Source organism: Canis lupus, chromosome 7 (genome assembly GCF_011100685.1).
Source record: "Canis lupus familiaris isolate Mischka breed German Shepherd chromosome 7, alternate assembly UU_Cfam_GSD_1.0, whole genome shotgun sequence".
Taxonomy (NCBI): domain Eukaryota; kingdom Metazoa; phylum Chordata; class Mammalia; order Carnivora; family Canidae; genus Canis; species Canis lupus.
The window spans coordinates 19,465,058-19,492,326 of NC_049228.1; the positions used below are offsets into that span (position 1 = coordinate 19,465,058).

Sequence of the window (27,269 nt, forward strand, 5' to 3'; positions counted from 1 at the left end):
AATGCTTAGTCTTGATTTGTAGGCAGGGAGGTATCTGCACTGCTATCAACAACCTTCTCTATCAGGGACATTGGGATAAAATTACTCTGAACAGTTGCTTCATTCTTTAAGAAAGTCAACCTTTATTTTTGGAATGCCTCCTAAGTGCCAAGCTTTGTACTTATTAGGCACTCAATAAATACCAGGTAATTTGATAACACTTTATGAATATCATTTTATTTTTCTATTTTCCAGTCTTTCTAGTTCTTATTGCCATTTCTTACTTCTCTATATTGGACCATGGTTTTATTCAATATTCCTAGTTAAATAATAAATATAGGAAATTTAGAAGTAGTCATTAATAATGAAAGGAAGAGTTGATTATGTAAAAATATATTCTATATCTAAAGGAACAAATGGATAAAATGGATCAAAAAACCAAATTATTAGCAAACTATTCCAGAAGTAAATTCGGAAGTTTAGCTTTCAAACAGATCCATGGAAACCTGTTTAACTTGTAATGTAGCAGATTACTCATGTGCTCATTCATTCAATAAATGATTACCAAGTGCCCATTATTTGCCAGGCATTGTAATTGGTGCTGGGGACACAATAGTAATAAAAATATAATAGTTCCTGTTCCTGTATAGCTTACAGTTTAGCCAGAGATACAAACTACACAAACAATAGCAATGAAAATGCAACTGGCCATGAACATAGCAAGAAAGTACAGGGAAATATAGAAGCACACAAAACATGGATAAGCTAGTCTGACAAAGGAGAATGAGCAGTGAGAAGCGTGGGAGAAAAGATGTGTAAACACCAGTAGGCAAGAAAAAAATATATTACCTTACCAAAACAAAGAAGGGTTATAAGTGATGGAATGGAAGAGAACGTAGGGCCATGGTTGGGACAGATGATAAAAGATGAGTTTGGAAATATAAACTAAGGCTAGATAATTGAAAGCAATGTTTGAAATCTTTTATTTATTTCAAGAGAATGGTGAGTCATTGAAGGACTCCGAGCATGGGAATAAACGGATTAGGTTTACATTTTGCAAAGATTCTTTAGCTAGAGTGTGAAGAGCAAAATGGAATGGCAGAGGCAGGGCAGTCTGGGAAACCAGGTTACACATTTTCAGTGATTCAGATGAGAGATAAATTTGCCTTTATAAAATTACTGAGGATGAATATGGAGAGAAACAGATGGACTCGACAACAATTTAAATGTGCTGCTTGTACGGAAGTGAGAGAGTTAAGGAGAGGGCAGTTCAAGAAATGACTCTCTAGATTTGTCCCTCTCTCTCTAGGGGGACAATAGTTTCAGGTGGGATATCTGGATCTTAGGAATACATGGTCCTTTTGCCAGCCAAGCTTCCATAAGATATTTTGTGTGGAGAAGGTTTCCTCCTGTTTCTTGCTTCTGACTCGGTGAAGAGAGAGGATTCTTTATTTGCTCATTCTCAACTGGAAGAAATGCTGTCTCCAAAAGGGCAGTAAGTAGAAGCAAAAAAATCAAGTTATCACTTGGACTTGATGGAGATGAAAGAAGGACAAAGGAGCATCTGTATGTGGCTGTGACCTAGGAGTTGGGGAGAGTAGGGATCCCAGCTTGAACCTAAGTTGGGGCCACTGCAATCCAGCTATATCTGATGGGACTTGTAGACTGATAGAATATGACCATGAGAAGCTTAGAAGCCTTCCAGAAAAGAGCACATCCAATACAGTGCTAAATATTACAGAAAAAAGGTGAATCAGAGTACAGCAGAATGTAAAAAAGAGGTTGAAAGTATGAGCTCTAGAGCTAGAGTGTGGTGGTTAATAGCAAAGGTTCAAGCTATGACTTTACCATATATAACCCAGTTTCCTTCTTTGTAAAAAGGATAACTTCCCTACCTATCTGATGGGGGGTTGTGAGGATTAAATGAATTGATAGTACAGAACACCCAGAACATTCTCAGATACACAATGACTCAATAAATTTTAGCTATTATCATTATTGCTTTACTTCAGCAATTCATAGACTTCTAACTTAAGCCTCAGGTGGAGATGAGGATGAAGGAGTAGGTGAGAATATAATAATGAAATAATGGTCTTGAGTGAAATCTTGCTAATATATTAGGGCACAAAATTACCAAGAAAAGGAGTGTGTGTCATACTATCAGACATGCCATGGTACCCACTGGCACAGGATGGATTTGGAAGGTGGTGGCTTATGCTGAACACCAGACACAGGTTATGCATAGATTCCAGGCAGTGGGCCTCACTGAAGGAGACTTGATCCCCAAAATGTAGGTCAAGGTCATCCCTAGATAAGCTCCCCTGCTGTTTTAATTTTCACTGTTTGTCATATGATATTTAGTCTCAGAGAGGGATATTACCAATAAAAAAAATAGTATGACTTATTTTTTAATTGGCAAGTAAGATATTTGGAAGCATTCTGAGTAAACTCTCAATTGTGTTCCTGCTAAAGTACGTGAAGTACATGCCACTCGCTCAGTAGGAAAGATTTCTGGCAGACTGACAAAATGAATCATTGCTGAAATGTATTCAAATAAAATTTTAGAACAGAATAAGGGATAGAGTTCTAACAGGAAATAAGCCCCATGGGTCATTCTGAGTTATAACTTTTTCAGTGTGTCTGTATGAGTTTAAGTTTATTTGAATAATACTAGGATGTACTGTATTGAGTAAGGGGAAGACTTTTCTGTAACGTACGGGAAAGTTTTCTTTTATCACTCAGGTTTTATCATCTGGTTTTTCACTTTTTATGCAAGTTTTTTTTCCCCTTCATGTTAGGATAATTTTGGTAATGTTTTTTTTTTTTTTTCAAGGTATGACTAACTTTTATTTTATTGTCTTTAGAAAAAGCTAAGGAGTCATGACTTTTTTTTTTTTTTAAATCAGACTAGAACCAGTCTGCACAAAATTTGAAATTCATCCTTGATTTTCATCTGAAACTTGACAAAAATAATCCAAATTGATACTTTCTAGTCTTCAACTTTCAAGGCACTTTTACATCCCTTTTTCGCTCTGCATCCAGAGAACTTTTTAAAAAACTCCAGTATGAGCATGTAATTTCCCTGCTCAAGACTCCAGGGTTTTTAAGAAAGATTTTATTTATTTATTTGAGAAGGAGAGAGAGAGAGAGAGAGTGAGCTATTACACACGCGTGCACACCAGTAGGGAAAGGGGCAGAGGGAGAGGGACAAGCCGACTTCTCGCTGAGCAGGGACCTCTGTGCAGGGTTCTGTGGGGGGCTGGATGTGGGGGCTTCATATGGGGCTCCATCATAGGACCCTGGAATCAGAACCTGAGCTGACGTCCAGTGCTTAACCGGATAAGCTACCCAGGCCCCCAGGACTCTTCAGTTTTATGCATTGACCATACCAGGCCTGCTCCAGTCTGGCACAAATTTATCCACTGCAGCTTCAGGCTCCCAGTCTGATTCCTTTTTGTCCCGGTGCTCCAAGTACACAGGATTTACTTCTGTTCTTCAGTGTACAGTCTTCTTTCTAGATCAGATATTGAAAACCCAAATATAGGCAGAGGCAGATTAATGTAAAGTAAAATAGGTCAGCTGTAAAACAGTACGGAAGGTGGTATCTATGAGAAATTGGAGTGTACATAAATGAAAGTAGATGCTCCTTGGTTCAGCTGGTTGCTGGTCATGTGTTAGATTCTCTCATTTTAAAAGAAATCTGGAAATTTCTTTATTTTTTCTATAACCTTGAAGTTCTTAAATGTTGGCAGCTAATCTTCTTAAACAATCTGAAAGTCAATAAATTATGTTCTGCTTTCTGTTTTTATTCCGGTAAGCAGCCAGATTATCAACTCATAAAGATACTAGTTCTTTTTGTTATTCCCTTTCTCTGGCCTTAGCCAGGAGAGTCCCTCCATCATTTAATTCCCTTGCTCTACAGCTTACACAGCAGCCCTGATAGTTCCTTTTGTAACATTCATCATTCTTTTTTTGAGTCATAATTGTTATTAGACTCTTACGAATTCCATGAAGTTAGGACCATGCAAACTTTGTTATTGTATCTAGAATAGTGCTTTCTTTTTCTTTTTTAAAAAATATTTCATTTATTCATGAGAGACAGAGAGAGAGAGAGGCAGAGGGAGAAGCAGGCTCCTCAAAGGGAACATGATGTGGAACTCAATCCTGGAACTCCGGGACCACTCCCTGAGCCGAAGGCAGACGCTCAACCACTGAGCCACCTCGGCATCTCTAGAATAATGCTTTCATATCTAGATATGAAAGGCCACTCAGTAAATACATGTGAATATAATTGAAATAAATTATAATGTTATCATTATATTCATGTTAGATATATCTATCCTCTATTATCCCCATTTTATAAATTGACAAATTCTAACACTGTGGACTTAAAATGATTCCTTTGAGGTCATTCAGCTCTTAGTAATAAATTCAACTTCTGACTCAGAAATCCTAGCTCTCGTCACTGGCCTATGCTACCTTTCTTAGTAATCCTTAGATTTTTATGGTATTGCAAGTCTGAAATCTTTGACCACTATAAATTCCTTAGGACTAATTCTGAATATGTATTTGAGTATTTGTTATATAGACAGAGTGAGGTCAAAAAGAAATCTAGGAAAGCAAAAATAAAGATCATTGCTAAAAGATAAAAATAACATGTTTAATTTCATAAAAGTTTCTTTTTATTTTTTTTCTGGATTTAGTACCTTTACCCAAGCCTTTTAACATTTGATTATATTATAATAATGATTAATGAACTGATCCATCTATTCATTGTTCTAAATCCCTTTTATCCATTACAAGAGGTAAGAAAGAGTAAGTCTTGATTATCTAAGAAGACTATTTGTCATTTATCCTCATACTAGTTATGTTGATGTTTATGAATATGCTTGGGGGATGAAAGGGAGAGAGAAAAATAAATAAAAATGTGGGAAGTAGAATACACAAAACAAGTTAGATGGCTGCTAATATAACTGAATTTTAAGAAAATAATAGGCAATAACTGGTTACCTTCTGGGTCTGTTTTAAAATTATAATCAGAAAAGCCCAAAGATTTCAAAAGGGCAATTTCTTGCTATACTTAAAGACCGTTAAAAAATGTTTGTATTAAAAAAAAGTTTATATTTCTTGAATCAATAATGCTATTTCAACAATCACTTCTAAGACAATAAATACATTCAAAATAGGTAGATGGCTTTATAAGTTATGTCATATCCCAACAATAGAATAACAGAAAACTATTAATGACATTTTTGAAAATATTCCATGGCAGAAGTAAATGTTCATTACATAGAATTATGTAAGGACAAAAAGATCCAAATATTTATATAATATATACTCTCACTATTTATTTTTAATTTTTTAAAAATATTTTATTTATTTACTTGAAAGAGAGAGAGAACATAAACAGGGGTGAGGGAGAGGCAGAGCGAGAAGCTGTCTCCCTGCTGAGCAGGGAGCCCTCCATGGAACTTGATCCCAGGACCTTGATTGAGATCATGACCTGAGCCAAAAAGGCAGATGCTTAACTGACTGAGCCACCCAAGCACCCCTATAATCTCACCATTAAAAAAAAGTGAAAATAAAAGGCTAAAAATTAATTCTCCTAAGTTTGTTATGTTTATAACAAAAATCCTAATAAAAATTATAGAATAAATTATGATTATAAATTATAATAAAATTATGGATAATTTTCATTTTCTTTAAAAATTTTTCTATATGTATTTCTGTTTTTAGCTACAGCCTTTTATAGATGTTAAATCTAGAAGGAAACCAAATTGTGAAATACATCCTTAAACACAAATTATAAATGCCTAAATAAAATATATGATGAAGAAAGGCAATTTTCCCCTTAACTCTGAACTTCTTTCACCTCAATTGTGTATCTTCTTCCCTCTCTCTTTTCTGGGTGTTGAAAAATATGTAGAATTAAAATAAATCAACTGTAGTACACAAGTTCCTATGCTAGGCCAAATAATGGCCTCTCAAAGATGTCCACATCCTAATTCTCTAAACTTGAGAATATGATATCTTACATGGCAAAATGGACTTCACAGATGTGACTAAGTTAAGGATCTTGAGACAGGAAGCTTATCTTGGATTATTTGGATGGGCCCAATATAATCACAATGGTTAGAAGAGGAGGCAGGAAGTTCTTAGTCATAAAAGGAGATGAGAGAGGAGAGAGAGAAGGGAGATAAAAAGACGGGGAGAGAGAGAGAGAGAAAGAGAAAGTGACAGAGAGAGAGAGATGGGTAGATCTTTGAAGATGGAGAGAGACCATAAACAAAGGAATGCAGGTGGTCTCCAGAAACTATAAGAAATAAGGCAATGAGTTCTTTTCTAGAGCCTCCAAAGGGAACACATCCTTGATGATGTGCAGACTTCTTGATTTTAGGACTTCTGATCTCAAAACTGTAAGATAATAGGTTTGTGTTGTTCTAAGTGGTAAATTTGTGGTGATCTTTTATCGCATTAATTAGAAACTAATAGAATCTCACAAGTTATTTTCTGGTAAGAGATTAGAGTTATTGATTAATGCTAGATTTTAAAAAGCATTTTATTATAGGTCTCTTAAATCATGCACAAAATTTTCAATCATATAGAAATAGATTGGTGAATTCCTTAATACAGATCATTTAGCTCCAGCAATTAACAATTTGACAATCTGCCTTCATCTGTCCCACGCCTTTATTTTCTTTGTGCTGGAATAGATAGTATTTTATAGCTAACCATAGACATTATGTTGTGTTACTTATAAATATTTCAATATGTATCCTTAATGATCAAGATCTTTTTGTGTGGATGTGTCTTTTATTTTTTAATTTTAAAAAATATTTATTTATTTATGTAATCTCTACACCCAGTGTGGGGTTCAAACTCACAACCCCGAGATCAAGAATTGCATGCTCCTCTAATCGAGTCAGCCAAGTGCCCTCATAAAGACCTTCTTTTTGAGAGAGAGAGAGAGAGAGAGAATGGGGAAAAGGGCAGAGGGAGAGGGATAAAGAGAATTGCAAGCAGGCTCCATGTGGGGCCTGACCCCACAACCTTGAGATCATAACCTGAGATAAAATCAAGAGTCAGACACCCAACTGACTGAGCCACCCAGGCGCCCCAGGCGCCCCTAAAGACCCTTTTATTTTTTAAACTGAATCCTTTGTGATGATCATATCTAGTAATATTAATAAATTCCTTAATAATATCTAATACCCAGTTCATATTCATACTTTCCAGAGTATCCACCAATTAACCTTTACAGTTGGTTTATTAGAGTCAGGATCTCAAGGTTGTGGGATCATATAGAAATAACATTGAACTAAAGGAATACACAACGCATACATCTTTATTATATGAAAAATATCAGGCAAAACTAAACTATATTTTTGTATGCATTCATAGGTTGTAAAAATATAAAGAAAAACAAGGCATAGTATAACATAAATATCAAGAAAGTTAGTACAAAGGGAATATATTGGAGAAAAGGACAGATGGCAGAGAAAAAGGGACAGTTGCTGCTAAGGGGCTCGTGATGTTTTATTTTTTTGATGATGGTTACATGGATATTAACTTTTAATTATTTTTTATATTATGCTATGCTTGTTTACTAATGCTACTTTAACAACATAGTGATTTAAAACAACACAAATATATGAAGCACATAGGTGGCTCAGTCAGTTAAAGCATCAGACTCTGGATTTCTTGATTTTGGTTCAGGTCATGATCTCAGGGTCATAATCGCAGGACCATGAGATCAAGCCCCTCTATGATCCCTGTGTTGGGCTTCACTTTCAACAGTATGCTTCAGATTATCTCACTCCTTCTCCGTCTACTCTCCTCCACGCTTGCATGTGCTCTTTAAATAAATTAATTAAACCATAAGAAAAAAAAACCCGCATATTTTCTTATAGTTCTATGGGTTAGAAGTCCAACATAGGTCTCACTAAGCAAAAATTAAGGACTCAACAGCACTATGTTACTTTTTGGAGGCTCCAGGGGGAGATTTGTTTCCTCCCCCTTTCCAGCCTCTAGAGGCCACTGGCATTCCTCAGCTCCTAGTCTTTTACTCCATTTTCAAAGCAGCAGCAGCTTCTCACATAACATCATTGTGATGTTCCTTTTTCCCTTTAACTACCTTTTTGGTTCACAACCTCCTAAGTAGCTTCCTGACTATTATCTGAAATTGGCCCCCATAATCAGAAAGCAGGGAAAGACCAAGGAAAGAAGCAGGGCATTTCAGATTGGTAGGTGAAAGTTTTAATAAGCATGGGAACTTATATACAAGTCTTGACTTTGGTGGCCACAAGACAAGTAGATCTCTGTGCCTGCCCATTGAATCTTTAATGTTTACATACAGACTTTAACTGGGTTCACTCATATATGTCATCCAGATGGTCTCAATACCAAATCACTATCTCAAAGCTGTCCTTGGGGCAGCTACTGGAAGTGGGAAGGTAAGCAGGATGCACATTCCAAGGACAGGTGAGAGAGTGAGGAGCCTCTGATTTCTGGAATCCTTCTCACAGGTCAATGGTCAGTCATATCCTCTCTGTGACCACCTGTAATAACCCTTGTGGATATATTGGGCCAATTAGGTAATCCATATCAAGCTTCTTTTCAGAGAAAGAGAAAGAGGAAGCAGGAGCGGAAGGACAGAGGGAGAGGGAGAGAGAATCTTAAGCAGACCCCACACTGAGTGCAGAGCCCAACCTGGGACTCAATCTGAGATATCATGACCGAGATGAAATCAAGAGTCAGATGCTTAACCAACTGAGATACGTAGGCACCCCCCCCTTTTTTTTTTAGAGAGAGCGTATATGAGCAAAGGGTGGGGAGAGGGGCAGAGGAAGAAGGGAGAGTCTCAAGTAGCCTGCATGCTCAGCACGGGGCTGGACTAGGGGCTCCATCTCATGACCTGAGCTGAAACCAACAGTTGGACATGTAGCTGACTGAGCCACCCAGGCATCCCTCATGATTATTAATCAGATCTATATTTTTTCCATTTAAGAGCATATATTTAAAGGTATTGGTGATTAGGACATGAATGTCTTTGGGGACCATTGTATTGCCTACCCTAGATGTATATATATGTTTTATTTGCTTTTAGGTATGTATACTATATTTCTAAATAAAATATTGAGAGAGAAAAAAAGGAGAAGAAGGACCAGCAGCAGGAGCTCAGTATTTTAAAAACTAAAATATTGAAATATCTGGTAACTTAGTAGACTTAAGAAATCTGAATCTGAAACAAATAATGAGAGATTCAGGAAGAAATCTTTTTTTTTTTTTTCCCACTGTAGATCCTGATAGGCTTGGAAGTTACTCGCCCTAGGTACCTGTGAAAGTGGGGGGTGAAGTTGAGGTAGAAAACAGGATGACTGGTTGACATTCTGTTTAAGTAGAGTATTTCCCTCATTTTCTGCAGCTAAACCTTGGCAGAAAACCAGGGGACTTATATAGAGAAGATAGAATGAGGATCTGTAGAACAGAGGACAACAGCTACCATTAAAAACACACACAGCAACTTACCAAAGTCAGAAGCTTCATGTGAGTTACCTACTAAATGTTGTGAACCAAGAAAACTTGGTTTTCTTATATATAAAATAAGGACAATAAAAGTCATTTAATAGATCTGCTTGGAGGAAAATGAATTTAAATGTTTGACACTGTGAAACACATCTAACTGCCCTTTAAAGATGATTTTTTTTAAATAATCAGTATAGCCATGCATTGAGAAGATTCTAGAGGTAAGCTGGATCCTTTCCATTTGCCAGGTCTTGATCCATCCACCCATCTATATCTGTGATGAATTGAAGATGAACTTAAGAAAATACATTAAAAATGAAGAACAAGTAGAATGGGAAATGTGAGAACAAGCAGAATAGGCATGATGATGGTCTACTTTTTTTTTCCCAATAAAATAAAAACCTGTGTGAGTTGACAGTATCTGTATCTTTATAAATACTGCACACATAACACAATTTTAGATCACTTTAAGTATTTAAAAGTAATAAACTAATTGGCAAATTTAGGTTTCAAGTAGATTTCTTGCTAGAATAGTTTACTGAATACATATTATTGCAAATATTATTTTAAATTAGAAGTTTAAAATAATCATGAAACAACCTTATAGACCTTGGGAAATAAAGAAAGGGAGAAAAAATATCTCCCCAAATCTATAAATTAAACACAACCATCACTGACATTTTGGAATTTCTTCCTTATGGTTTCCCAGCAATCCACCTCTAGATAATTTTTTAAACATGTTTGTAATCATAATAAACAAACACCTTTATATTCTGCTTTTAAAAATTTAATTCACACCAGCATTTTTTTTTACTTTGCTATACTCATTCAAACTCTGTAATATTAGATTCAGTCTTTATTAGATTTACTTTTAGAAATTGAAGCCCTATGAAACCTTGTAGTATATATCATGATGGTAATGAACAACTTTGCACATATTTTTTTCTTATAGTTTGGAATGTTTTTCTTACAATGGATCAAAACCTTATTTTTAGATATTAGACAATGTAATTATATAATCAGACACTTGAAATTACAAATGACTCTAGTTAGAAATGTTAGATGGCATGGAAACTGGTAAGTTTGTTTTCAGCCAAAGTTAAATAAAAAATTCTAGTTATTGAAAACAATATTTCTCATAAACTTATATCAAGGAAACTGAAAGGCCCCCAATCCTACTCAGGCATCATTTTAAAGTATTTTCAGTGATTTTAAAAAAGATTTTTAAAAAAAGATTAAAATCTTAAAGTTCATAAAGAAGAGAATTTGCCTAGCTTTACATTATTAAAAAAATGAATAAGAACCATATACAGTATGCTAGGATTTTATTCAGATTGTTAATATTGGTATAAATTATGATACCATTGGAAACTCTAAAATGGTAAAGATTACTGGCTGCCTTTTCTGCTTTATTCTTAATTATCGCATAACTAATGAAAGCCATATAACTTATAAATTCCACTGTAACTTTAAATGAGATCTATTTCAATTTGTTGTGTCAACTCTGTGATATTCATCTGCCTTATGTATCATCTTGGAAAAAATTCCCCAAATTATTAACATATTCAAATCACATTCCGAGTAGACTGAGCAATAACCACGTAAAAGATTACATCAAGTTTTGGTATTTTTATGCATAAATGATAAAAACTTTAATTCAGGAAACTAACTTTGAGGTTAAAGGTAGTTTATTTAGTGTAAGATTATTGTTTAGTTCAGGCTATGAATCTTTTGAATGCCTCACCTCTAGGGATTTACTGTCTTCCTATTGGGAAGACTAGGCTTGAACACATTAGACAATTGAAGGAAAATACAAGTACATGAAATTCAATGTTAAAACATTGATAAAGGTTAATAATTAACTTTTTTTAAGAGAGAAACTGTTAAAGAAAAGTATACTGAACACTCATTGTTTCTCATTAAAGTCTAACTGAATGGATAACAAGTAAAACCAAGTGGCTGCCTTCAGTGAACTCACAGTCTACAGAAGTGAAAAGATCAAGAGTTGATTTTTCCTTTCTTCTTGCCACACTATGTGACTTATCTATCTCTATCATAGTGCTTTTCTAACCATATTGAAATTAATATTCTATAAGTTCTATAAAGAGTGCTCCAGGCAAAGGGAAGTAGAGGTTTATTCTTTCTGAGTAAGAAAATCAAATCATACAGGAAGTGATACTTGCAGTGGGCTTGAAGAACCAGAAGATATATGTAGAGAAGAGAAGAAGAACAAATTTCCAGGCCCAGTAAAATGAATAATCAAAAGTGAAAGAGCATGGCATATTCAGGTGAGGTTGTATTCATGGTTTATCCAGGGGTAGGAGCATAGAGGGGGGTTATATGAGGCTCAGGATATCAAGGGGGACCAACTGTGAATTCCAATGCCAATGAGTAACAGTTTTGTTTTGAAGGCAACGTAGATCCAATGAGGATTAAAATCAGAAAGTTATTAGATACAGCAGTGTGGATATGAGACAAGAGTGGGAAAAATCTGCTTAGCATGAGACCAATGAAAGGCTATTTTTATTATCTTTGTGACAGGTTATGAGAGGACTAAATGTATGGTAGTGGGCCAGAAGGTACAGCACAGGAAATCTTTCCAGGTTTAGAAACAGTAGGACTTTTCTTCCTTGTTTCTTGCTTATTGAAAGAGTGGAGTGAGGAGGAGATTGGTTTTAGAGACCTAAATCTTGGGTGAGAAAAGAAGACTGGAAATGGAATTTAGAAGCACTTATTAAAATGAGAATTGACAGGATATGATAATAGAGAATGGGAGATGTGGCTGAGGACAAGGAAGAACCGAAGAAATTAGAGTGGCTACACAGAAAAGAAGAAATACTACTATATTTTTCCAAACAGTACCTTTATGTTGCATTTCAGGTTTTAAATACACATTGACTGTATTTTCAGATTTTTTATTTTTTTTATTTTTAAGCAATCTCTATACCCAATATGGGACTTGAATCTATGACCCCACGCTCAAGATTCACATGCTGTACTGGGTGAGCCAGTCAGGCACCCCATGACTATATTTTTAAATGGCCAACTATTCTGGTACATTCATACACCAAATATGAGACTCTCAGATGATGTGTTAAAATCAATGTTGCCTTTAAACAGATGCTCTAAAATAATCTTGTGACAAGATGGGAAAATACTTCACTATAAGTACAAACAAAACCAGATACATTTTAAGGGAAAGTTTGTACCACCTACTCACAAATGTTTTCTCTCTGAATAGCTTTTCTAACTTTCCTGTTAGCACCAGAACTTCTTAGTTTCTTGGCTCTGGGCCTGTGTTCTTAGAAATAAAAAAACTAGTTGAGTAAGTTAGCTATTTTTAAGATGATTTTGAAACAGATTCATTGCATTAAGCACTTTCACTGCTATGTAGTGTTGTATATAAACAAGATATAGTATTTTTTTTAAATTTTTTTTTATTTACTTATGATAGGCACACAGTGAGAGAGAGAGAGGCAGAGACACAGGCAGAGGGAGAAGCAGGCTCCATACACCAGGAGCCCGACGTGGGATTCGATCCTGGGTCTCCAGGATCGCGCCCTGGGCCAAAGGCAGGCGCTAAACCGCTACGCCACCCAGGGATCCCAAGATATAGTATTTATATGTGATTTCCACTAATCTGATATCTTCTGTCCTTATGATTAATTTATAAAAATTCTTGACCTGTTCTTTTGAAAATTTAAAGTTTTAAATGGAAGTGGTAAGAGAAACTCTTTCTCTGGTTTAATTATGACAAGAAAGAACTGGTTGAGAAATCTATGAATAATGTGAAGCTTGGGAGACTTGGTTTATGGTATCTTAAAGTTTATAATCAATGGAGAATTGCAAAATGAGGTTAAACAAAAAAATTTTTTTTCTTTTTTTATTCCTTGACTCCCTTTCTCCTTCTCCTCCTTCTCATTCTTTTTTCTTTCATTTTCCTTCCCTTCTCCCCCCTCTTTCTCTCCCTTACTCCCTCTCTCCCTCCCTTCCTTTCAGAATAATAATAATTAGGCAGAGATGGGGAACCAAAATTAGGTGACAGAAAGAAAACATCTTTTTCCTTTCGTAACCTATAACCATTAACTTTAAACTGTGGACTACAGGTCCAGATTGTAACTTGGTTTCTGAAAGTACTTGGATACATGAACATAAAGCTCTCAGTTAGTTGTCTTTGAAAAATTGCGTAAAGATAGCAGAAGTCCAAAGAAGAGTTGTTCTGATATTTTTCAAAAGAAGAAAATGATAGAGCTCAGGGATTTCTAACTAGTAAACTTCACACCAATCCTTAGGAAAATTTTCTAGAATATATTATTAAATAGATAGTTTAGGAAAACTTGAGTCATGTAGTTTCTAGTGAGAATCCAGCATGAGTTCCAAAAGAACAAATCATGCTAAACAAATCAGTTTTATTTCTGCTAGGGTTACTAGGTTAATAGATCAAGGGAATGCTATGAACACCATGTGGCTCCAATGGCCTAAGATATTTGACAAAGTGACAGTTGTAAGCTGCTTGAGTGATTATTGAGAGAGAATTCTCCCCAAACCCATCATCCATTCCTTATGGATTTTTTTTAAAGATAAGTCTAGGCCACTACATCCATCCTTATAATAATTTCATCTTGCTGATTTGGGATATCTGTTCTTTTAGCTTGCTAAATTCATTTGAAGTTTTGCTAGCTTTCACTTCCAGCTTTGTGCCTGTTACCTACATATTCAATAAGACTCCTCTTTTAGTGGAACAGAAAGACCCAGGTGATCCCTTCTGTCTTATGACTCCTATTTGATGGATAAGGTAGTGATTGCTTTTCTTCATAGAAGGAACATGATTTGTTTCTTGCAAGCTGTGTGACTTTGGGTGAGTTCCTGAATTCCCTAAACTCAGTTTCCTCATCCCTAAAATAGAAATAATAGTTTTCTTTCAGAGTTCTTTTGGGGGGAAGGTAATTTATTGGCATAATATATGCATGCTTAGTGTATTATAGGAATTTAGTAGATAGGATAGCTATTAGGATATAGAGATAGAGACAAGTGGTTCCACATGCATTAGGCTATGGAATCAGAATAGTGAGAAATTATTATGTCAGTTAATATTTTGGTTCTGTTAACTATTCAAAGTATTCATAGAAATCTAGGAAAATAAACACACACACATACACACACAATCTTAGACTTGGCATCCATCCCCAAGCTAACCCTAAAGAGTATTATAATCTACAAAGCAAATAATAAAAATACCCATTAAAGTCTTCTTCCATTCCAGGTTCCAGAAGAATTATTTTATGGTCATGACTTAATTTTTTAATGTAAAAATCTCTTTTCTAATAGAGGAAATATAGACATTCCATCCATGGCTAGATCAATTGTTAAAATTATATTATTTCCTGGAGTACCTGAGGAAATGAACCATATCATATATTATCATTCTTAGTTACATCAATGACCTTAATTATTAACATTATATATAATTATAATGGATTTCATCAATTTCTTTGTTCTTGGAATCAAGACTTACAACTGAAGTCTTGCAAACTTTTAAATAAATATATATGAAAATCAATATGAATAAAACTCATTTAGATTCAAAAGTAAAAATTGTTTGCTTCAATCTAAGAGATAAGGAAAAAGAAAAGTCAAAATGTGTAATTATAAGTTACAAATTTCACCTTCAGAAATTAGTTTTCACATTTACCAAAATGATGTATTCAAGTAGTGATTGGTATAAATAAAAGTATGTTTGGACATAAAGTTAGGGATTATTATGTCAGATCATGGTGAGGTGCAATCACTTTGCACCATTCTTCTGAATTCTTTGTGTATTACAGAACACTTAATCATCCAAACAAGGTTTTTTGGCTTGGCTCACTCAGTTCTGCAGCTTCCGTTTTCATCATCCTGTCTATTAGAGAAGGCGGTTCAGGTAGAAGTGCTTGCCCTGAGGCCAAGGAGGTTGTGTGGGCTCAAGTACCTGCACGTTCACTCTCAGTGTAAACACTTTGCTTCTGAAGAAGTTTATAATTAGTAACAGTTTGAAAGATCTCACTCTAAATGGAGAGAAACCATTTAGGGATTAGACTGGGTATATGTAAGAAATAAGGAAGTGATGAAAGAGGTTTGGTGCGAAGCTCTGTTATAGGCGCCTCATATGATATTCCTTACATACAAGAAATGTTCTCCTCTTGGTCCTTCCTTTTTCAGTGATGAAAGTGACCCATCCCTTTGGAATGGGAAGTTTCTGGAGGGGGATTGGCTTTTGAGAAAAGCAGGTTTGGTGCGTGAGATCATATCCTGTACCCGGTAAAGGTGGAGTTTACCCTCACTCTCCTATATTACATACCAAACCAATAGTTTTCATGAAACCAATATATTTTGCCCTTTGTGGAAATTTTAGCCCTTTCTGTCTATATTCAAGGATGGATATAATATGATCCTGTAAGAATTGCTTCTATAACTTGCCATTAGTTTAAAAGCCCAAGAAGATGTTTGTAATAAAGTTTGTACTCTTGGGATGCCTGAGTGGCTCTGTTGGTTAAGTGTCCAACTCTTTTCTTTCTTTTTTCTTGTTTTAAGATTTTATTTATTAATTTATTTATTCATGAGAGACACAGAGAGAAGGCAGAGACTAAGCAGAGAGAGAAGCAGGCTCCCCACACGTAGCTCGATGTGGGACTCGATCCTGGAACTCTGGGATCACACCCGGGGCCAAAGGCAGATCCACCCAGGCATCCCAAGTGTCCAACTCTTGATTTCAGCTCAGATTATGATCACAGGGTTGTGGGATCAAGCCCTCCATTGGGCTCCATACTGAACCTGGAGCTTGTTTAAGAATCTCTCTCTCTCTTTTCCCCTGCCCCTACCCCCTGCTCATACTGTCTTGTTTTCTCTTAAAAGAAAAAAATTCATGGGATCCCTGAGTGGCTCAGTGGGTTTAGTGCCTGCCTTCAGCCTGGGGCGTGATCCTGGAGTCCCAGGATCAAGTCCCAGGATCGAGTCCCACATCGGGCTCTCTGCATGGAGCCTGCTTCTCCCTCTGACTGTGTCTCTGCCTCTCTCGCTCTTTCTCTCTTTGTGTCTCTCATGAATAAATAAATAAAATCTTTAAAAAAAATGCACACTTTTAGTCACTATATTAGGTCAGTAGTTCTCAATTGGACAATTTTACTTCCAAGGGAATATTTATCAATTCCTAGACACATTTTTTTGTCACACATGACGGAGGGGGGTTATGTTACTGGCATCTAATAAATACAGGCCAAGGATGCTGCTAAATATTATACATTGCACAGGATAGCCCTCTATGATGAAGATGTATCTGGCTCTATAGTACTGAGGTTGAGAAATTGGATTTTATAAAAGTGTTTTGGGGATGGATGGTAGGCTGTTTATGAACACGCTCAACTTGTAGAGCAGCAAATAACATGAACCCCTCTCCTTTTAGGTGTTCAGTCTCCTGAGGGAGCAAACTAATAATTAAAGCAATGGACTATAGGCTTAAATAGAGTTGTACAAGAGAAACTTTCACTGAGAAAAAAATACTTCAACTGAGAGATTAGGCAGGCCTGTTGTTAGTGACATTATTTATACAATAAAATGTGGTGTGATATTTAGCTCAGTTGCAAGTAGCAGAAAAATGTGTCAGTAAAAGAGATTCACATAATTAGAAAGTCTAAAGGTAAAGTTAGCTTCACTGTTGGTTTGTTTCAGCAGTTTAGTGACATCATTAAGGATAGCAGTTTAGTGACGTCACTAAAGGCCTGATATAACCCTTTCTTTCCTCTGCCTTCCTGAATGTCAAGCTTCAGTTTAAGACCCATATTCCTTCATGTTCATAAGATGGCTTATTAACTACACATCAAATGCAAGAGAAGACAGAATGTCAATTCTAGAACCCCTTGAGGAGTCAGGAAATATTTTTCACATAAACCCCACTTTATGTCTCTCATCATTCATGAGAGGCATACCTTAGAGAAAGAATCAATGGGGTTTGCTGATTGATTTGATATAGTAAGAAACCAATTAGGACTCCTAGGGTTTTTTGGTGTGAGAAACTGGGTAAATTGTGAGAACCAAGTTTTATTTCATGGCTTGAGCATTTTAAATTTCAAATGCTGGTAAGATATGTAAGTTGAGGTGTCAGGGAAGAAATTGAATGTACAACTGTAGAGCTTAAAGGTGTTGTCTGCACCAGAACTATAGATATGGAAATTGCCAACACATCTGTAGTAGTTACACCAAGGGAACTATGAGAAAAACTATGGAGAGCACAGAAAGGGAAGACAGAAGGAAGAGTGAAAAATCTGAAGAAGTCGACTGGGACATTGGTAAGAATGGAGGAATCAGCAAAAGAGACTGAGAAGTAAAAGCCAATGAGTTAAGGGGAAAAAAGCAAGAGCATGTAAGTTGCTAAGAGTGATCAACTATGTTAAGCTCTAATGAGAGGCTGCATAAGGTGAACACCAAATCCATCGAATTTGTATCTGGCCCCTGGTACCCTCCCTTAACAAAAGCAGCGCCAGTGGACTTCTGGAGGTGGAATCCAGAGAGAAGTAGGGTGAGAAGTGAATGAGAAGAAAGGAACTGGATGCAATATAAGTAAACAATTAAAAAAATACTGGAAAGATTGAGAAATAGGTGAAAAAGTATTATCTCTTGTTTTTAAAAGTTGACAACAGAGGAAAATTCTCAAATAGAGCTGAGAAATGAGGATCTAAGATAGAATGCATGTAATAGGAGGATTTTATTGTTGCCTTAGGGTAAGAATTCTAAAACATAATTGCCTGTTGATGGAAGCGATACAGCTGGAGGGAAAGGGGCTAAATAGAGGAAGACCTTAAACAGATGTGAGTTCTCAGACCAGGGTACAAGTGAGAGATAAGTTTTTGAGACGGGAATGGTTGTATTCTCCTTCATTACAATGTTGGAAGAAGGAAAAGATGGCACAGAGGCAGGAAAGCTTACGGATTTAGAGGGGAAGATCAAGGAGTGCTTGTCTGATTACTTAGGTATGGGTTTTTCTTCATTTACCTTCCTTGGCACTTTGCCTTTTCAAACTGAAAACTTGCTTTCTTTTTAAAACAATATTTTTAGAGCAGTTTTAGGTTTACAACAAAACTGAGAGGAAAGTAGAGGTTTCCCATATGTCCCCCTGCCTACACATGTGCATAGCCTCCTCATTATCAATATCATTCACCAAGGTGCTACTTTCTTTTTTCTTTTCTTTTTCTTTTATTTTCTCCTTTTTCTTTTTTAAACAAGGATGAATCTACAATGACACATCATAATCACTCAATGTCTATAGTTTACCTTAGGATTCACTGTGATATACATTCTATGGGTTTGGACAAATGTATGTAACATTATCTATCATTATACCCTACAGGGTATTTTTTTTTTAAGATGTTATTTATTTAATCATGAGAGACACAGAGAGAGAGAGACAGAGACACAGGCAGAAGGAGAAGCAGGCTCCATGCAGGGTGCCCGATGCAGGACTTGATCCAGGGTCTCCAGGGTCACACCCTGGGGTGAAGGCAGGTGCTCAACTGCTGGGCCACCCAGGGATCCCGCAGGGTATTTTCACTCTGTTAAAAATCCTCTGTGCTCTGCCTATTTATCTTTCCCCACTATTCGTTTCCCCACTACCACCCCAGGCAACCAACTGACTTTTTACTGTGTTCATAGTTTTGTCTTTTTCATATTATCATACAGTAGGAATCATATGGTATGTAACCTTTCAGATTGCTTCTTTCACTTACTAATATGCATTTAAGTTTCCTTCATGAATTTCCATGGCTTGATAGCTCATTTCTTTTTAGTACCGAATAATCTCCCATTGTCTGAATATACTACTGAAGGACATCTTAATTACTTCCAAGTTTTGGCAACTATGAATAGGGTTACTATAAGCTCATAAGGTACACGTGTGTGCAGGTTTTTGTATGGACATAAGTTTTCAGCTCTTTTGGACTAATTCAAAGGAGCATGAATGCTGGATCATACAGTAAAAATATGGTTTGGTTTTGTAAGAAACTTCCAAATTATCTTCAAAAGTGGCTGTATCATTTTGCATCCCCACTGACAATGTATGAGAATTCCTGTTGGTTCACATCCTCACCGTCATGTGCTATTGTTATAGTATTACAGATTTTGGCCATTCTAATAAGTGTGTACTGATAGTTTGTTGTTTTAATTTGTGTTGTTCTGATGACATATGATGTGGCCCATCTTTTCATATGCTTGTGTATGTATATAATAAATTGTTACATATTTTGTATGTATATAAAAATACACAAATTACATATTGTACATATTATGTATGTCTCCTTTGGTGAGGTTTCAGGTCAAGTCTTTGGCCCATTTTTAAAAATTTAAATTAAATTAATTGACATATAATGTACTATTGGTTTCAGAGGTAGAGGTCAGTGATTCATCAGTCTTATATAACACCCAGTGCTCATTACATCCTGACCCCTCCTTAATGTTCATCACCCAGTTACCTCAACCCCCCAGCTGTCTCCCCTCCAGCAACCCTGTTTGTTTCCTGTGATTATGGTTTGTCTCCCTCTCTGATTTCATCTTGTTTTATTTTTTCCTCTCTTCCCCTATGATCCTCGGTTTTGTTTCTTAAATTCCACATGTAAGTGAGAACATATGCTAATTGTCTTTCTCTGATTGACTTATTTCATTTAGCATACCTTCTAGTTCCATCCACGTTGTTGTAAATGGCAAGATTTCATTTTTTTTTTTTAAGATTTCATTTTTGATGGCTAATATTCCAATGTATGTATATATGTATTTATTTATTTATTTTAAAGATTTTATTTATCCATGAGAGACATAGAGAGAGAGACTGAGGCAGAGACACAGGAAGAGGGAGAAGCAGGCTCCCTGCAGGGAGCCCGACATGGGACTCAATACCTGGTCTCCAGGATCAGGCCCTGGGCTGAGGCTTAAGGTGTCACTAAACTGCTGAGCTACCTGGGCTGCCCCCATTGTATGTATTTATACCATATCTTCTTTATCTCTTCATCTGTCGATGGATATCTGGGCTCTTTCCATAGTTAGCTATTGTGGACATTCCTGCTATAAATATAGGGGTACAGGTGCTCCTTTGGATCACTACATTTGAATCTTTGGGGTAAATACTCAGTAGTGCAATTGTTAGGTCATAGGGTAACTCTATTTTCAACTTTTTGAGGAAACTGCATGCTGTTTTCTAGAGTGGCTGCACCAGCTTGCATTCCCATTAACAGTGTATAAGGTTTTCCCTTTCTCTGCATCCTTGCCAGTATCTGTCATTTCCTGCCTTGTTCATTTTAGCCATTCTGACTGGTGTGAGGTGGTATCTCATTGTGGTTTTCACTTCTATTTCCCTGATGTTTGGCCCATTTTTTAATTAGTTTTTTCTCTTATTGTTGAATTTTGAAAGTTCTTTGCATCTTTTGGATAAGAGTCTTTTACCAGATGTGTCTTTTGCATATATATTATCCCCGTCTGTGGTTTATCTTCGATTCCTTGATATTGTCCATTACAGAGCAGAAGTTTTTAATTTTAATAAAGTCCATCTTATTAAATATTTCTTTCATGGATTGTATTTTTGGTGTTGCATCTGAAAAGGTATCACCATACCCAAGGTCATCTAGGTTTTTCTTCCTCTTGTTTTCTAGGAGTTTTATAGTTTTGTGTTTTACATTTAGATATAATCCATTCTGAGTTAATTTTTGTGAAGAGTGTAAGGTCTGTATCTAGATCCACTTTTCTGAATGTGGATGTCCAGCTGTCCCACCACCATCTGTTGAAGAATCTCTCTTTGCTCTATTATATTATATATAACCTTTGCTCCTTTGTCAAAGATTAGTCGAGACTATTTATGTGGGTCTATTCTGGGCTTTCTATTCTGTTCTGTTGATGTATAAGGTATTACTTTGAAGATGACACTCTCATGATTATTGTAGCTTTATTTGTCTAATTTTCATACTGTTTGTTGTAGACATGATAAAAGGTAACAATTATTCCTTCAATTCACTAGTGGTTTTGAAGAGAGGAAGGCAAAACTTCCTAAGAGAATTATTATGATTGTAACTGTATCTTCTTGTAAACTTTTTAATTTATAGTCCTTTTTACACAGAGGAGAACAGACATTTGTTAGTGCTTGTTTTTTCCATTTTTCCTAAAATAGAATTGTATTTTTACCTACTTCTCTTACCCAGACTAAACTCTCAGATATTGTTAAGTTTATATGTGTGTGAGAGGTTTGGTTAATTTATTTCCAATAAGATTGATATGTTACTTAGTCTAAAATCTGCTAAAGTCATGGATCAGAACAGCAAACCTGGATAAGTTACATAAATTTAAGGGGCACCTGGGTGGCTCAGTGGTTGAGTGTCTGCCTTTGGCTCAGGTAGTGATCACGGGGTCCTGAGATAGAGTTCTGCCTTGGGCTCCCGATGGGGAGCCTGCCTCTCCCTCTGCCTATGTTTCTGCCTCTCTCTCTCTCTGTGGCTGTTATTTTAAATTGATTATGACCCTTGTTGCTAATAAATCCTTATGTTGTATTATAATAAACTTATGCTGCATTCCATTTCTAATTTCCTTCTTTCTGGCTCAGTGACTTACCCCACTGAAAATAGAATCTAATATCTATTTTAACTGTTGTTTCTCTTTAGACAATGTTCCTCATTATCTGGGGATTAGTACAACCAAGTAAGATTCCAAAACTTAAGGAAATGATTAACAAAAGCAGTACCATGTTGGTGCTTCTCATAAACATTGCTTGATATTTTTATATAATAATACCACTTTCTATAAAACATTTTTTCTTTCAAGAAACATTTTTATACCTTTCCTTAGACATTCTGTTACTTAATAAACATGTTCTTCAATACCAGTCTAGAGGTTTGGCGCCTGCCTTTGTCCCAGGGCATGATCCTGGAGTCCCAGATTGAGTCCTGCATCAGGCTCCCTGCATGGAGCCTGCTTCTCCCTCCTCCTGTGTCTCTGCCTCTCTCTCTCTCTCTCTCTCTCTCTATCATGAATAAATAAATAAATCTTTAAAAAAAATACCAGTCTAGAATCTTGGAAGAAAATTTACATAATTTTTGAAGTGAATTTTCTGCTTTAATCTAACATGAAATACATGGGATGTAAATGGGGCATTACTGTTTTATAGCTATGAAAACAGCCAGAGAGTTGCCTAAAGAGAAATGATATCGTCAGGACCAGAACCAAGTAAGTTCCCTGGGTCCAAGCAACATTGATCTAAAATAGAGAGCCAGAGAGGCCAGGGTTGAGTCTTCACTCCATTGCTTTCTATGTGATCTTGAATGGCTCACTTAGCCTTTCTGAACTTAAACTGTATTTTCTGTAAAGCAGAGATCATAGTATCTGTCTTGGACAGTAATTGTAAGTATTAGCAATAAAGCACTAGCCTGATAAATTCATGGTAAACTCAGAATAAATAGTAACTATGACAATTAACACTACTATTAGTACCAATACTGTTAATCCTACTACTACTTCTATTATTTGGCAGTTTTAGATATTTTGGTTAAAATGCATATTAAAGGACTTTTTCTTTTTCTTTTCTTTTTTTTTTTTTTAAAGATTTTATTGATTTATTCATGAGAGACACAGAGAGAGAGAGAGAGAGGCAAAGACACAGGCAGAAGGAGAAGCAGGCTCCATGCAGGAAGCCCAATGTGGGACTCAATCCTGGGTCTCCAGGATCACACCCTGGGCTGAAGGCAATGCTAAACTGCCTAGCCACCCAGGCTGCCCAGGACTTTTCATGTTGATGATGACCACGAACGTATTTTTAGATGTTACTTATCCATCACAGAAACTTGTTATTTTGTCTTTTTTAAAATTCATTTGATGAAAAAAAAATTCATTTGATAAACTGTAAGCAAAAAGCCAAATAACCTGTCTTTGTAGCTAAAGACCATCTTAAAAGCAGTGATTCTGGGCAGCCCGGGTGGCTCAGCAGTTTAGCACTGCCTTCGGCCCAGGGCGTGATCTTGGAGACCCGGGATCAAGTTCCACGTTGGGCTCCCTTCATGGAGCCTGCTTCTCCCTCTGCCTGTGTCTCTGCTTCTCTCTCTCTGTGTCTCTCATGAATATATAAATAAAATCTTAAAAAAAAAAAAAAGCAGTGCTTCTGTGTTTGTATTTCCCAATTCCCCACAATTATTATTATGCACTATAGAGATATGTAGTATGGTACAAACATGGGTCTTTATTCTTTTTTTTTAAGATCATATGATTTTTAAAAATGATTTATTCGTCTGTGAATGTATCCTAATCTGAGCCACTACGGCACCTGGTAATGGGACACATCCTAATATAAAGTACTGTCATAAGAGGCACCCAGGAGACTTAGTCAGTTAAGTGTCTGACTCTTGGTTTTGGCTCAGATCATGATCTCAGGGTCATGGGATCAAGCCCCACATTGGGCTCTACACTCAATGTAGAGAGTCTCTTTCCCTCTCTCTCCGCCCCTCTCTGCCCTGCACCCCTCCCACCCCCCCACCCTGCTTATGCTAAGAAAAAAAAAATGTGTTCCTTTACATTAGAACACATAGGACCAACGCTTGGCAAGCAGAAATATAGGAATCTTCTTGGTGGTTGAGAATTTTACTTTGAGTTTGAAATCAATGAATGTACATTGCCCACTTCATTCCACATTAGAAATAACCTCTAAAGCCACACTAGATATGAAGTAAGGAGAAGAATACCTCAGAAAAAATATTTTCCTGACATACACATATAAAATATATACCAATATTTGGGCCATTAGTAATTTTTGTTGTCATTATTGAGATTGTGTTATTAGTCACTGTGATGCTTAGTAACAGAACTAAAAGAATTCCTATATTTCTGTTGGCCAAGGATTTAGCCCTTGTCTTCTGACATAGTGGGACAAATTTTAAAATAAAAAAATGTGGGGGGATCCCTGGGTGGCTCAGCGGTTTGGCGCCTGCCTTTGGCCCAGGGTGCTATTCTGGAGTCCTGGGATCAAGTCCCGTGTCGGGCTCCCTGCATGGAGCCTGTTTCTCCCTCGTCCTGTGTCCCTGCCTCTCTCTTTCTGTCTATCATAAATAATAAATAAATAAATAAATCTTTAAAAAAATAAAATACAATAAGAAAAGTGCTATGAGTAACAATTTCTCATAAACCTCTTCTAGGTTAAAGAAGAAAAAATAAATCAAAACAGATAAATGAGTAAGTGAATTGCTGTAGAACCATAAGAATAATTATTATACAAATATTAAAATAGTGTTGTCAAAGAATATTAATTAACAATTAAAATTACCAAAAATATAATGTTACATGAAAATAATTAGGTTGTAAAATTTCATGTCCTATAAAATTTTAATTTGTCAAATATATATTATAGTAATTAAGAAAGACTGGAAAGTAATGTTATTATGAGTTATTATTTTCTTCTTTGTACCTTTCTATAGTTGCCAAATTTATTGAAATTAGTATCTAATTCATTTTGAAGCAGATATAAAATAATGAAAATTATTAACCCTTTGCAGAAAGGCTTCCTCAGTTGAACTCAACACAATAAAAATGAATTAGCTTCTTAAACCTTTTCACCTCCTACCCCATAACCACTTCCTCCACATAGATTGCTCCTTATTCATGATCTATGAGATTAATAATTTCAAATGGAAACTATTACCTTTCCAAATGATATCCTTTAAAATAATAATTATACTTAACTTCATAATAAGATCTCCTCATCTCTTTAACAAGGACAGTAAGAAAGATAAATGTTAGATTTTATGATGAAAAAAATCTTCCACAAAATAACTCATAATCTTTATAAGTGTTATCTGACATCTTGAAATACTTATGATTTAGTTTTGTGATATTAACCACAGAGACTAACCAGGAAGTTCAATAGTTTACCATTGCATCTGCAATAAAATGCAAACTCCTTACAAAAACCTGTCTCTGCCTTCTTGGAAGGCTCATTTCACACCTCTTTCCTTTTTGCCCTTGGTAATAGTTACCCTGGTCTCTCTTCTGTTTCTAAAATAGACTCAAATTCTTTTCCTTCTTGAGGTCTTAGCATTTTCTTCCCTACAAATAGTATCTGTTTAGGCAGGATTTTTCACATGACTGTAGCTGTGCATCAATTCAAACATCACCTCTTACAGATATTGCATGTATTACACTTCCTATTTGTTTCTTTCTTAGTTCTTATCATCTTGCTTAAATTTGGTACTAGTTTGCATGTTTAACTGCTTGGTCTGCTCAATAGAAATTGAGCTCTGTGAGAAAAGGGAACTTGTTCCTCTTGTTCATCTGTATATTTCCATAGTGTCAAGAATATTGACTGGTAGAGAGTAAGGTAGAGAACCAAAAATATTTGCTTATATATATTTGAATATATAAATAAAGGTAAATTTCTTTCCCATTCATTCCCCTCCCCTATAACACCTAGATTATAAATAATTTGAATACAAAAAGTTGCTAGATTCAGATGTAGATGAAGTTTAAATTAATTCCTGATGTTTAGCCAAATAATTCTCAGTTTCAAAAAAGAATAAAGCTGGATCAAAGTTGTCATAAAATAAATACAGGAGCTAGATAAAACCTAACCATTACGTCATATTTCCAAATGTATTAGGAAGTCACAGGACTTTATAGGAACCTTAAGATTTATTCTAAAACTTTTTTTCGCAATTAATTTTATACTTTTATTACAGAGCCACATGTATATAGATTAGAGCAAAATCTTTTTTCTTTATTGATTGCACATATATTCATATTTAGAATTCTTCCCTGCATTCTTACATGGGTCCTTTTGTCTTACAATATCTGCATGGGCATGATTTATACTTATGCTGATGACTTATTTGTGACTCCTGTTTGGATAGATCCTTTATTTATTTTTCAGCTACATGGGATTTTTCCATCACAATGGAGGTATTTGGTATTTTCCAATCTTTAATCCTCAAATACTTCCCTTTAACTTTGTCATAATGACATAATTACATTGTGGGATGGCCCCATGGCTCTATTTTATTAATGACAGATTAGAAAACACCTGACAAGGAATATTCTTAGGGTCACTAGTATCCTACTCTATACTCAATGACTCACAAGTAACATTTTAGACCTAAACATCAGTAAAGGAGAAGCTACCAACCTAACTATAAAATTGTCTTGCAACCGTAGCTGTCTTGGCTAAAGTCCATTTTCCTTTTTATGCAAAATACATTAATTCTTAGTTTACTATGACACTATTGGCATTGTGTCAGCATACTTTATAACATGATGATTTAATATATGTTGAAATACACTCTATACCTAATTTTTTAACAGGGATCACCTTCCATGTTAACTCTTCAAAAAAGTTTTAAAGAATAAAGCATTTTAGGGACAGTGTAGACTTGGAAATTCCCATCAGAATTAGGAGTTTAATGAGAAATCAGAATGATTCTGTTGTCCCTGACTTATTCTATAAAAAATAATTTATGCCATGAATTTCTTTTTGTTCATTAGAAGAAATCAGCATAATAAAGACTGAATAAAATTTCAAAGTTTGGACAATAAAGTCTTTGCCCAAAACAGAAGTAAACTTAGTATTCTTACAAACCTAGCAACAAACCCTTAAGCCTGAAAACTAGCTTACTATTCTTTTGTTAAATTACATCATGTTTCTCCAAAATCATAGTTGCCTCAGAAATAAGACACAGATGGAAAAGTACCCAGAACTTTAAATAAGGTAGGATTTATCAAAGAGTCTGACA

General features: G+C 35.7%; 1 long non-coding RNA gene across 2 annotated transcripts in view; it reads right to left on the reverse strand.

Annotated features, from left to right (window-relative positions):
* Positions 1 to 3,134: 3,134 nt before the first annotated feature.
* The window catches only part of LOC111096877, a 51,276-nt gene continuing 27,141 nt past the window's right edge, over positions 3,135 to 27,269 (reverse strand). The window contains exons 3-4 of one of the 2 annotated variants that reach the window (XR_005361627.1): positions 3,369 to 3,493; positions 3,135 to 3,278 (exon numbers count right to left, since the gene is read on the reverse strand). This is a non-coding gene — a long non-coding RNA (uncharacterized LOC111096877). Of the gene's footprint in view, positions 3,494 to 27,269 lie in introns of both variants that reach the window. The other variant, XR_005361626.1, reaches the window with a different exon arrangement.